We start from the raw sequence: 11,991 nt of genomic DNA, 5'->3' as shown, positions 1-11,991 counted from the left end.
CCTTTGAATGGTTCCATTCTTAAAGGTACTTTACAATCTTCCCAACCATTCAGTCCATGGTTTCAGCGGGAACCCCACTCGACTGGTTCCAGTCCTTCAAGTTCCTTCACATCCACTCCATCTATTGAATTCAAGCATGCAACAGTCGAGGGGGAACCACCTGTTTCAGGTAGTTCTGGACTCTTCCAAGACGATCTTTTTGAAGGAACATTCACTTCTGACTACCCTCCATATCCAAGAGAACAATATGAGGTAGTTTGAACTCCTCAAATCCTTAAGGAAACTCGCCTCACAAAATGGACAAAGGATCATCCAGCCGATCAAATCATAGGTGATGTAGATTCTGGAGTAGTGACTCGTTCAACAACCAAGAATGAATGTCTATATGCAAGCTTTCTATCCATGATAGAGCCTAAAGGAATCAAAGAGGCTCTACAAGATGCAGATTGGGTAAAAGCAATGCAAGAAGAGTTAGCTGAATTTGAACGCAACAACGTGTGGGACTTAGTGCCAACACGAGAAGGAGTATCAGTTGTTGGTTCAAAATGGGTCTATAGGAACAAAAGTGATGAAGATGGAGTCATCATTAGGAACAAAGACAGACTAGTTGTCAAAGGCTACTCGCAACAAGAATGCATAGACTATGATGAAACCTTTTCACCTGTTGCAAGAATAGACGCCATTAAGATTTCATGGCATTTGACACAAGAATTTTAAGGTCTACCAAATGGATGTGCAGTCTGCATTCTTGAATGGAGAAATCGATAGGTATGTCTATGTTTAACAACCTCCTGGATTCAAAGATCCAAGGTTCCCAAACCATTGCTATAAGCTTCAAAAGGTTATCTATGGATTGAAACAAGCCCCAAGAGCATGGTGTGGAACATTGTCCAAGTTCTTAGAAGATTCCAAGTTTCAAAGAGGTTCTATCGATTCCACTCTCTTTAGGAAAATCCACAACAACTATCTGATCGTCGTGCAAATCTACGTCGATGACATCATATTCGGTTCAACCAACAAGGACCTTAGTGATGAGTTTGCCGAGTTGATGAAAAGAAAATTTAGAATGAGTACGATGGGTGAGCTCAACTACTTCCTAGGTCTACAAGTTAGTCAATCTCCTAAGGGAATCTTCATTGGTCAAGAGAAGTACATCAAAAATCTGTTGAAGAGATACTCCATGGAGAATGCATCAAGTGCAAAGACACCAATGTCTACATCTTACAAGCTTGATTCAGACCTTGATGGGAAATCTGTAGATCAGAAACACTACAGAGGAATGATTGGCTCATTATTGTATCTTACAGCTAGTCGACCAGACATCATATTTTCAACATGTCTGTGTGCGCGCTTTCAAGCCAATCACCACATCTCATAGCAGTCAAAAGACTTTTCAAATATCTGAAGGGAACTGCATCTCTGGGTCTATTATATCCTGCTAAATGCAACTTCTATCTCCAAGCCTTTACTGACTCTGATTATGGAGGATGCAAGCTTGACAGAAAGAGCACTTCTGGTAGCTGTCAATTCTTAGGAGGTAGGTTGGTTAGTTGGACCTCTAAGAAGCAAACATGTGTTTCAACCTCTACTGCTGAAGCTGAGTACGTTGCTGCTGCCAACTGTTGTTCTCAAGTTCTCTGGATGCAAACACAACTGAGAGATTATGGATTCAAAATGCAACAGATCCCAATCTATTGTGACTTTAAGAATGCAATTGCAATCTCTCACAATCGAGTCAACCACTCAATGACCAAGCACATTAATATTAGTATCACTTCCTAAAAGATAGTATTCAGAAAGGTCATATTGAGCTTCATTTTGTTCCTACAGAAGAAGAGACTGCAGATGTGTTCACAAAAGCTCTAGATGAATCCAAGTTCTTACACTTTCTAGGACGACTTGGCATGCTTAATCTAGATTCTCTAGGCATTTAAATTTTTCAAAAGTTTTTTTAAGAAAACTCAAAAAATATTTTATTTTTTACTTTATTTTATTTTTGCTTTATTTTACACAACAGGAAAACTCCAAAAAGATTTTACTTTCATTTTTATTTTCCACAATAAAAACCCAAAAAGTTTTTTTTTATTTTTTTATTTTTACATAAGAGAAAACTACAAAAAGATTTTATTTTCTATATTGTGTCTTTACTTTAAACAAAAGAAAATACCTAAAAGATTTTATCTTTATTTTTTTTAGGAAAATGCAAGTTGTCATCACAACTATGCAAATGAAGAAGGTTAGTTGCTCCACACTTTAATGATTTTTCAAAATACTAAATTATGTGGTTCTTCCGTTTGCTTTAGTACACAACTAATATTGGTACTTCAGTAACCATTAACAAGCTTCATGGTTATACTCTACTTAGAGTTATAACATACATCAAGTACTAATGTTATGTGGGATAATTTGAGACAAACTCTAAGGTTTAGTTAAGTCAATGTGTTATAGTATATTTGTGGCTTCCCTTTCCCAGTGAACTCATGAGACAAAAACGCGAACTTGTGTAGTTTGAGGGACATAAAAAGTTTTGCTTTGTGAATATCTATACCCAATAAAAAGCTTCTTAGTTAAAACAAAGAGAGTCAAGTTCCAAGTTTATCTGTTTAATTTTTGCATTTTGAGTCTAGTTATATATAAAATAAGTTATAGTTCAGGAGTGGAGTCAATCTGTGACCTTTGGGACCCGATGAGTATTCCCCCCAACGATATATTTATACCTATCCACCTAATTATAAAAGCTTGGATGGATGGGAAGAAATATTGTTTAAAAGGGTTTCATAGAAATTCATGGACTCTATTAGTGACCTAAGCGATTCCGAGCACTCCAATGAACTTCTTAGAAAGTCACGAACTAAAGTACAAATAGAAGTAAAGATAAGAATTATTTGCTTGTATACTTTGTCAAAGTTAGAGTTATAAGAAAAGATTAAAAAAAATAAAAAAAAATCAAAAAAAAGAGTATAGTTATATTATCAGGTCAACTATTATATATATTATTTTTTCTTCTAAAGTCGTGTCACTTGGAATTTGGCGATACCTTTTGAAACGAAAGGGGTCAATAAGAAGGTATAGGTGGTAGGAATGCCAAAAATGAATGTTATTCAAAATAAGTGGGGAACGTTTATGAGGATTGTCAGTATTTAGGGCTTGGGAAGTAACTAGGCCTTAGACACAAATATACGCATTGCGGTGAGACATAATTGGTGAGTACAAATCGGGTTATTCTTTGTGATGTTAAGTAATTCAAAAGTAATAATCAACAAAGAGAATTCTTTACAACGCGAAGTGAAGAATCATACACAGAATTTAGTTACTTGATAAATCTGTAAGTAACAACAAGATAATCCTCAATCCCTCTAAATCAGTCAACTAGTGTTGCCTTACAGTTTTTGTTTTCACATGCACACACTTCACTGCATCTTACTATTCCCTTCTCAAATTCTCTATCTATATGCACACACATCACTTTCAACGTTAGATTATTTAGTGTTTGCACTTTTATACTTTATGTTTAACTAATGCCTTAGAATCTAGGTAAAGCAGCTAAGTTAGATAGAGAATATCACTTACTTGATCATGGAACATCCTGAGCCAAGTGGAGCATCTTATGACAATGGATCATCCTCTTCAAGTAAACCATATGTGCTTGTCTTGGTTTATGGAGCATTCTTGTATATTGTGAAGAAGTTCAAGATCAAAAGCTTTAAGAACCATCTTGAAGCAACTTCGTGCTATTGGACCAACATGGAACAACTTCAGGTACATGGACCACATTTGGAGCAACAACATCCAACTTGGACCATCTTGGACCATCTCCTCTTCTTTGGACCAACTGGACGAATGAATGAAGCATCTTCATTCATCTTGATCATCTTGAGGCATGTTGCACCATCTTCATCAACTTGATCATCTTAAGGCATCTTGGACCATCTTCATCATCTCGATCAACTGGAAGTATCTTGGAGCAATTTCACCAACTTGAAGGATCTTGATCACTTGGACCAGCTTGGAGCTTCTTCAATCACTTGGAGCATGTTCAAGAACATTGAAGCATTTTCAAGAGCATTAGAGCATGCTCAAGAACATTGGAACATGTTCAACAACATTGGAGCATGATCAAGAACATTGGCACATGATCAACAGCTTGAAGCATCTTCAGCCACTTGATGCATCACGCCTATGTGGCTCATCAAATCCACATAGAGCATAATAAATGTGCCATGCACGTTTTGAATAGGACATACACGTTTTTAATGAGTCATGCATGTGTCAAGTAGGTCATGCACATTTCAAGTAGGTCATTCCTTAGGTGTCATGCACGTCTCAAAGATAACATCCATGCATGCACCGCCTTTTCTTTCTTGATTCTCAAAGCATCATTCTCGCGCTTGCGACTCAGGTTGACATTCTCCTATTTATACTTGAGTAACATCCAAGCCTCTGGGCCCACAAGTTGGCCCATGAAAGCCCTATTTCGGCCCATTGAGAAACCCTAGGAACCTTCACCTATAAATACCTCACTTCTACTTCTCATTCTTGCTTTTTCACTCTCTCACAAATTCTTACTCTCATACTCGCTTGGAGCAACAAGGCTTCGTGAGCAACAAGGCTTCGTGAGCAACAGCCGCGTATGCAACATGCAACTTCAGTTAGTGAGCAACAAGCAGTCTTGGCACAACATTAAATTTGGCTCAACAACCATCCCAATTTCGAAAGTCACTCTTGAGCCACAAGTTTTTTGTTCCAAAACCCTAGTTTGGCTCAACAACCAACCCAATTTCAAAAATCACTCTTGAGCCATAAGTCTTTTTGTTGCAAAACCCTAGTTTGGCTCAACAACCAACCCAATTTCGAAAATCACTCTTGAGCCACAAGTTTTTTTTGTTTCAAAACCCTAGTTTGGCTCAACAACCAGCCTATTTTCGAAATCCCTCTTGAGCCATAAGCCTTCTTTTGTTGCAAACCCTAATTTGGCTCAACAACTTCCCTATTTCCGAAATCCCTCTTGAGCCATAAGCCTTCTTAAGTTGCAAACCCTAATTTGGCTAAACAAGTACTCAATTTTCGAAAATCCTTCTTGAGCCACAAGTTTTTTTTTATCTCAAACCCTAATTGTGATCAACAAGGATTTAATGTGCCCTTTTGAGCCATTCGTGATCAACAAGGATTTCGTATCCCCTATTGAGCCATTCCTTATTTCGCAACTCCTCTTGACCCTTACAACCCTCTCTTGCTCAACCTCTTTTTCTTCGTAATCATCAAGCAAAATCAAGGATACCTTCTTGAGCCACACTTTTTTTCTTGTTCCACACTTCTATTCGTGATCAAGCAAACCAAGATACCTCTTGCGCAATATTTTTTTTCTTCTTCTCTTGAGCATCAAGATCCTACTTGCGCCATATCATCTCCTGCTGATCCAATCTCTATTGCACAACATCAGGTTTTGGTGCAACATCTCCTACCGATTGAAATCTTGTGAGAAGCCAACATGACTTCTTGCGCCATCTCTTATCTCACGTTCACCTGGATCGACACATTCCCTCTATATTATATTACGTCGACTCCTTGGCGCATCCGACATCAGAGTAGCTATTGGCGCTTCAGAGTTCGATTAACATCTTGGCGCATCAGAGTTCGACAAGACATTGTGCATCATGAAGTCTCCTTCTTTGTCAATCTGCTAGCAATCGAAGGAATCAAGCATTGCGTTTCATTGTTTGGCACATCGCTCATATGATCGATACACCCAAAAAACCCTTGGCGCACCTTCTTTTTTTTAGGCACAACACCCTAACTGATAGCCTTCTCTTGCACCATACTCCAATCCTATGTGCGCCATCCCTACTCAACCCTCATGAGCATCATCCCTTTCCTCATTTTTTTTGGCGCATCATCCCTTCAGCCTTCTCCTACCAAAAACACTCTCTTGCGCCATCAATCTTCTCTAACATCAAAATCCCTTGGCGCACAATAAATCTCGCAACCTTCTGATCAAACTCTTTAGCGCATCAACAATTTCCTAGTGCCATCCAAAGTTTTTTTTGACAAATCATCACTTGATCACCATTGACGATATGTTGAGAGTAGCCTATCATATCTCATCTTTGTTTTAATTGATCAGGTTCTCATCCGTTTTTTTAAAACCCTAGACTTGATCGTTGGTTTTATGTTTTTCTTTGATCCATTCAGATGCCATTATTTTTTTTATTCATAACGTGAGCATATACTATCTGAACATTTATTGATCAGATTTTGTTTTGGATCATTGGATGTGCATCGTGTCTACAATCATCATATATGATCAAAGTGATCATTCATGCTTTTGTTTTGGAGCAACATTTCAATCAGTCAAGAGCAATACATGATCATCAAGTCGTTTGTGATCATAAGTGTATCTAGTCTACCTTCCTGTTGATCATCATCTTGGCATATCCATTCTCATGGTTCATTACCAAACTGAGGTGAGAATTAAGTTCTTTCTAACCATAGTTGTCATGAATGATCTTTTGTTTTTGATCTTTGATTCATGTACTTGATCACGTTGTATAAACCCTGGCGACGATGGACTTCGTGCCTATTCCTTAGGAAAACCCTTAGGAATGAGTGATAGATGATTCTTAGGGTAGATCCTTAGGAATTAAAGAAAATATTGGGGATGGGTAATTGGGTTAATTGTTTGATGATAACACATAATAACTTTATTATTGTGGGTTGGAAACCCTATGTACTCACCAGGTTTCCCAACCTGACCCACTCAGTTTATTTGTATCACAGGTGTCGATATAAAGCTACACTACACTGAGGGATTAAAGAGATGTAGATCACTAGTGTAAATGAATGTAAGTTCTGTTTATGCTTATGTTTCTGTATTGACGTTGACATCCCAAGGTTTTAAAAAGAATAAAATACATTTCTTCGAAAATGCTTTGATAACATATTTATCATGTTTTTCTAGGAACAAAATTCCGCAACACTTTTCTTTAAAAGCATACTCTGATTTTAAAAATGAAGCATAAACAAATCGGTCTTTTCTGGACGTGAAAATGGGGATGTCACATGGAAACTCTAAATGTGGAAGTCTGGGAAACAGATGATGAAGTGGATCAAGCAGAAGAAACTGAAGCCTACAAAAACTACTTCTGCTTCATGGCTGATGATGACAAAGAGCCTTCTCCTCTCCATCAACAAGTTGTTGAAAAGGTACACTTTATGCTTCGTGATAATCATTTAACTATTGAGCCTTTTAATGATGACATTGACCATGTTACTGAAATAATCAAAGAATATGTCACGAATGCTGATTATCGTGTCAGTTATTACAAAGATGAACTGACCGACACTCAGTTCAGACTTGAAGAATTGAGATGTCGTATGGCTAAGTTAGAAAGTGACCTTGCAATCAAAATTGAGGCACATCTTACATCAGTTGAACAATATGAAATTGTATTGAATCAACGTGACATTATTGCAAAAGACAATCGTGAGATGTACTCCCAAATCAATACAAAAATCAATAGTTATAAGGCATCCAAAACCCTTCTTGAACAGAACTCACATGCCATTCTCAAGGGACCAAAACCATCATGGATCAAATATGGTCTTGGTTATGATGAAATGAACAAGGAAATCATGGGACTCAATACTCAACCAGAGTTGTTACCATGTGATCCAAGTATCTTCACTGGAGACAATGAGTATCAAGAAGAGGTGGTAACTTGCAGTCCTGATGTAATTGCCACTTCATTCTCAAGCATCCCATTGGAAGTCTCATCATCCCATGATATTCCAGACTTGGACACTAAGTTTGACTCTCCAGTAGAATTTCTCTTGAATGTCCCACCATGGAAAGTTTCAATTCAGAAGATGCCACTTCTGAAAAATCAAATATCCTTGACTCTAAATCTAGTGATAAACAGCCCAAATCATATGAACCAATAGGATATTCCAAGACTGAACCCATTGAATTCCTCAGTCAATAAACATTTCCATCTTTTAATTCTTCTGTCTCTGGAACAAAGGACTTAGGATGTAAATACTCTAACAAAACAACAGACTGGGAAGTATCCAATGTCAGTTAACAAGGATGAAACCTTGAAGACTGTGAGTAATGAGAAAACTGTTGTTGAAATACTCAAGAGACCTTTTGTTCCAATCAAATTCTCTTCACCCAGTCCTAAACAACAAGAGACAATTGTAAAGCCAACTAATGTCTCTAAAGACAAGGGAAAAGAGAAAATTGATGTCTCTAAAGAACAAGGACCAACTGTAGTCCATTCTTCAAAACCCAAAGTGGTTAAGATTACAAATAATGAAAAGGATAGGAAGACCAAGAGAGTACCTAAGGCTAAGCACAGCCAAGGGAAAACCAGACATTCCAGTCCTCCTAAAACTTCAAGGGCTCAAAGAACCTCTTCTTCCAATCATGGTTTCTCAAATTCTGGATTTCCAAAGCAAACTGGAATTCACTATCAGAATAATTTCAGACCTAACAATCTTCCCGATCTGTCTGAAATGATGAGACCAAGACCTGTTCAAACCAACACTTTCATGTATCAGAATAGTAATTACCCTATGAATTCTATTATTGGTCCATGCTGTGGTTTTTCTCCATCCATAGGAGGGAATCACATGTTTGGGGGAAAATCTGGGTTTCCAATGATCAATCAGTTCGGGGGAAATACCCAGTTTCCTATGTTTGATGAATTTGGAATGCCTGTGAACTATGGATTCCCCTCTCTAGGAAATTCTACTCAGTTCACCAACTCTCCCTTTTCCCACAGACCAAACCTTAAAATAAGACCACTAAAAAGGTCAAAACCAAGGTTTCTAAAAACCAAGCAAAACCCAAAGTGGTTGATGCAAAACATGAAAAGACTGTCCCAACTCCCAAGAGTCCGAAGGAAGCTAACACTCAAGGACCCAAACAAACATGGGCACCTAAACCTTCTCTCTAAATGCTAGCTTTTTGTGCCGGGGTACCACATGACGATACATGGTACATTGACAGTGGATGCTCCAGGCACATGACCGGGCACAAAGGATATCTCAGAGATTTCAAGATCACAACGCCAGGTCAGTATGTTACTTTTGGAAACAACATGAAGGGAGAAGTTATGGGACATGGAAACATATCAAACGAGAACTTTACCGTTAAGCGTGTAGGGTATGTAGACGGTCTTAAACATAACCTTATTAGTGTTGCACAACTGTGTGACAATAATCATGAGGTTTTGTTCACCAAAACCAAGAGTTTGATTATGGATACCAACAAGCGCATCCTTGTTGATTCCCCACGAAATGGGAACATGTATCCTCTTGATATTGAACTAATTGAGGGAACCCCAAATATTTGTCTTCTTTCCAAAGCTGCCTCTAACATCAGTAGGTTGTGGCATAGAAGACTCTCTCACCTCAACTTTGGTTATGTCAACAAACTTATTGGAAAGGATCTTGTGAGAGGGCTACCATTGTTAAAACTTGACAATGATATACTTTGTGCTACCTGTGAACAAGGCAAAATTTCCAAATCTCCGCACAAAAGTATAACAGAACACAGTGTATCTGAACCTCTTCAGCTTATACATATTGATCTGTGTGGTTCCACTATAGTTCCAAGCTTAAGTGGTAAGAGATACATTCTTGTGATTGTGGATGACCATACCAAATTCACTTGGGTTTAGTTTCTGCGAAACAAATCTGAAACCACCAATGAGTTAATTAACTTCATTCACTACATAGAAGTTAGGGTAGGCAAGCCACTTAGAAGACTGAGAAGTGACAATGGTGGCGAATTCAAGAACAACACCTTATATAGCTTTCTTGTATCCAAAGGCATCGAGCACAATTTTTCTGCACCCTACACTCCACAACAAAATGGTGTAGTTGAACGGAAGAACCGGACACTATGTGAAGCTACTCGATCCATGTTAATCTTCGCAAACCTACCACAATACTTCTGGCCTGAAGCCACTGCAGCTGCGTGTTTCACTCAAAACAGATCCCTAATCAACAATAGGCTTGAAGTCACTCCCTATGAAGCAATGAACAAGAGGAAGCCCAACGTCAAATTCTTTCACATCTTTGGCTGTCGTTGCTACATCAAGAACAATAGGGATCAACTAGGGAAATTTGCACCCAAGGCTGATGAAGGTATCTTTCTTGGATATTGCCTTCATGTTGCAACCTATAGAGTTCTGAACAAAAGAACCAGGGTGATAGAGGAAAGCAGTGATGTCACTTTTGATGAAAGTTATGTAAGGGTTCTGGATCCAAACCACTTTGGTCCTCAAATGGTAGTACCTTTTGATAAAATGAACCAGCCATCACCTGTTAATTCTTCTACTCCAGCCCATGCTATTGAAGTAGATTTTGATTTCCTTTTTCCAACTCAACCTTCTGCCCTAGAATCAGAAAAGCTAACAAAAATAGCTTCTCCTGATGTCTCTCAACCTCATCAACCATCAAAAGACCCCAGGTCCACCAAAGGTTCGGTTGAGGGGGAACCATCTTCTAATGATTCTATCCCTAAAAGTCCTTTAGAATCTTCTGAACCTTCTACCCCAACCTCCCATCATCAATATGGACCAATCATAGCACCAGTCACTGCATCTTTCGAGGGGGAACCACCTTTGAATGGTTCCATTCTTAAAGGTACTTTACAATCTTCCCAACCATTCAGTCCATGGTTTCAGCGGGAACCCCACTCGACTGGTTCCAGTCCTTCAAGTTCCTTCACATCCACTCCATCTATTGAATTCAAGCATGCAACAGTCGAGGGGGAACCACCTGTTTCAGGTAGTTCTGGACTCTTCCAAGACGATCTTTTTGAAGGAACATTCACTTCTGACTACCCTCCATATCCAAGAGAACAATATGAGGTAGTTTGAACTCCTCAAATCCTTAAGGAAACTCGCCTCACAAAATGGACAAAGGATCATCCAGCCGATCAAATCATAGGTGATGTAGATTCTGGAGTAGTGACTCGTTCAACAACCAAGAATGAATGTCTATATGCAAGCTTTCTATCCATGATAGAGCCTAAAGGAATCAAAGAGGCTCTACAAGATGCAGATTGGGTAAAAGCAATGCAAGAAGAGTTAGCTGAATTTGAACGCAACAACGTGTGGGACTTAGTGCCAACACGAGAAGGAGTATCAGTTGTTGGTTCAAAATGGGTCTATAGGAACAAAAGTGATGAAGATGGAGTCATCATTAGGAACAAAGACAGACTAGTTGTCAAAGGCTACTCGCAACAAGAATGCATAGACTATGATGAAACCTTTTCACCTGTTGCAAGAATAGACGCCATTAAGATTTCATGGCATTTGACACAAGAATTTTAAGGTCTACCAAATGGATGTGCAGTCTGCATTCTTGAATGGAGAAATCGATAGGTATGTCTATGTTTAACAACCTCCTGGATTCAAAGATCCAAGGTTCCCAAACCATTGCTATAAGCTTCAAAAGGTTGTCTATGGATTGAAACAAGCCCCAAGAGCATGGTGTGGAACATTGTCCAAGTTCTTAGAAGATTCCAAGTTTCAAAGAGGTTCTATCGATTCCACTCTCTTTAGGAAAATCCACAACAACTATCTGATCGTCGTGCAAATCTACGTCGACGACATCATATTCAGTTCAACCAACAAGGACCTTAGTGATGAGTTTGCCGAGTTGATGAAAAGAAAATTTAGAATGAGTACGATGGGTGAGCTCAACTACTTCCTAGGTCTACAAGTTAGTCAATCTCCTAAGGGAATCTTCATTGGTCAAGAGAAGTACATCAAAAATCTGTTGAAGAGATACTCCATGGAGAATGCATCAAGTGCAAAGACACCAATGTCTACATCTTACAAGCTTGATTCAGACCTTGATGGGAAATCTGTAGATCAGAAACACTACAGAGGAATGATTGGCTCATTATTGTATCTTACAGCTAGTCGACCAGACATCATATTTTCAACATGTCTGTGTGCGCGCTTTCAAGCCAATCAC

The 11,991-nt window shown here is 38.7% G+C and overlaps 2 pseudogenes; both read left to right on the top strand.

The window, feature by feature from the left end:
- Nucleotides 1-402: 402 nt before the first annotated feature.
- On the top strand, nucleotides 403-717 carry LOC145163596 (putative mitochondrial protein AtMg00820 pseudogene; annotated as a pseudogene).
- A 10,310-nt stretch (nucleotides 718-11,027) lies between these two features.
- Nucleotides 11,028-11,342, top strand: LOC145163595 (putative mitochondrial protein AtMg00820 pseudogene; annotated as a pseudogene).
- Nucleotides 11,343-11,991: the final 649 nt, after the last annotated feature.

This window comes from Lactuca virosa, chromosome 3, assembly GCF_052849685.1.
Source record: "Lactuca virosa cultivar CGN04683 chromosome 3, Lactuca_virosa_CGN04683_v6, whole genome shotgun sequence".
Taxonomy (NCBI): Eukaryota; Viridiplantae; Streptophyta; class Magnoliopsida; order Asterales; family Asteraceae; genus Lactuca; species Lactuca virosa.
This window is presented reverse-complemented; position numbering and strand designations above follow the sequence as displayed.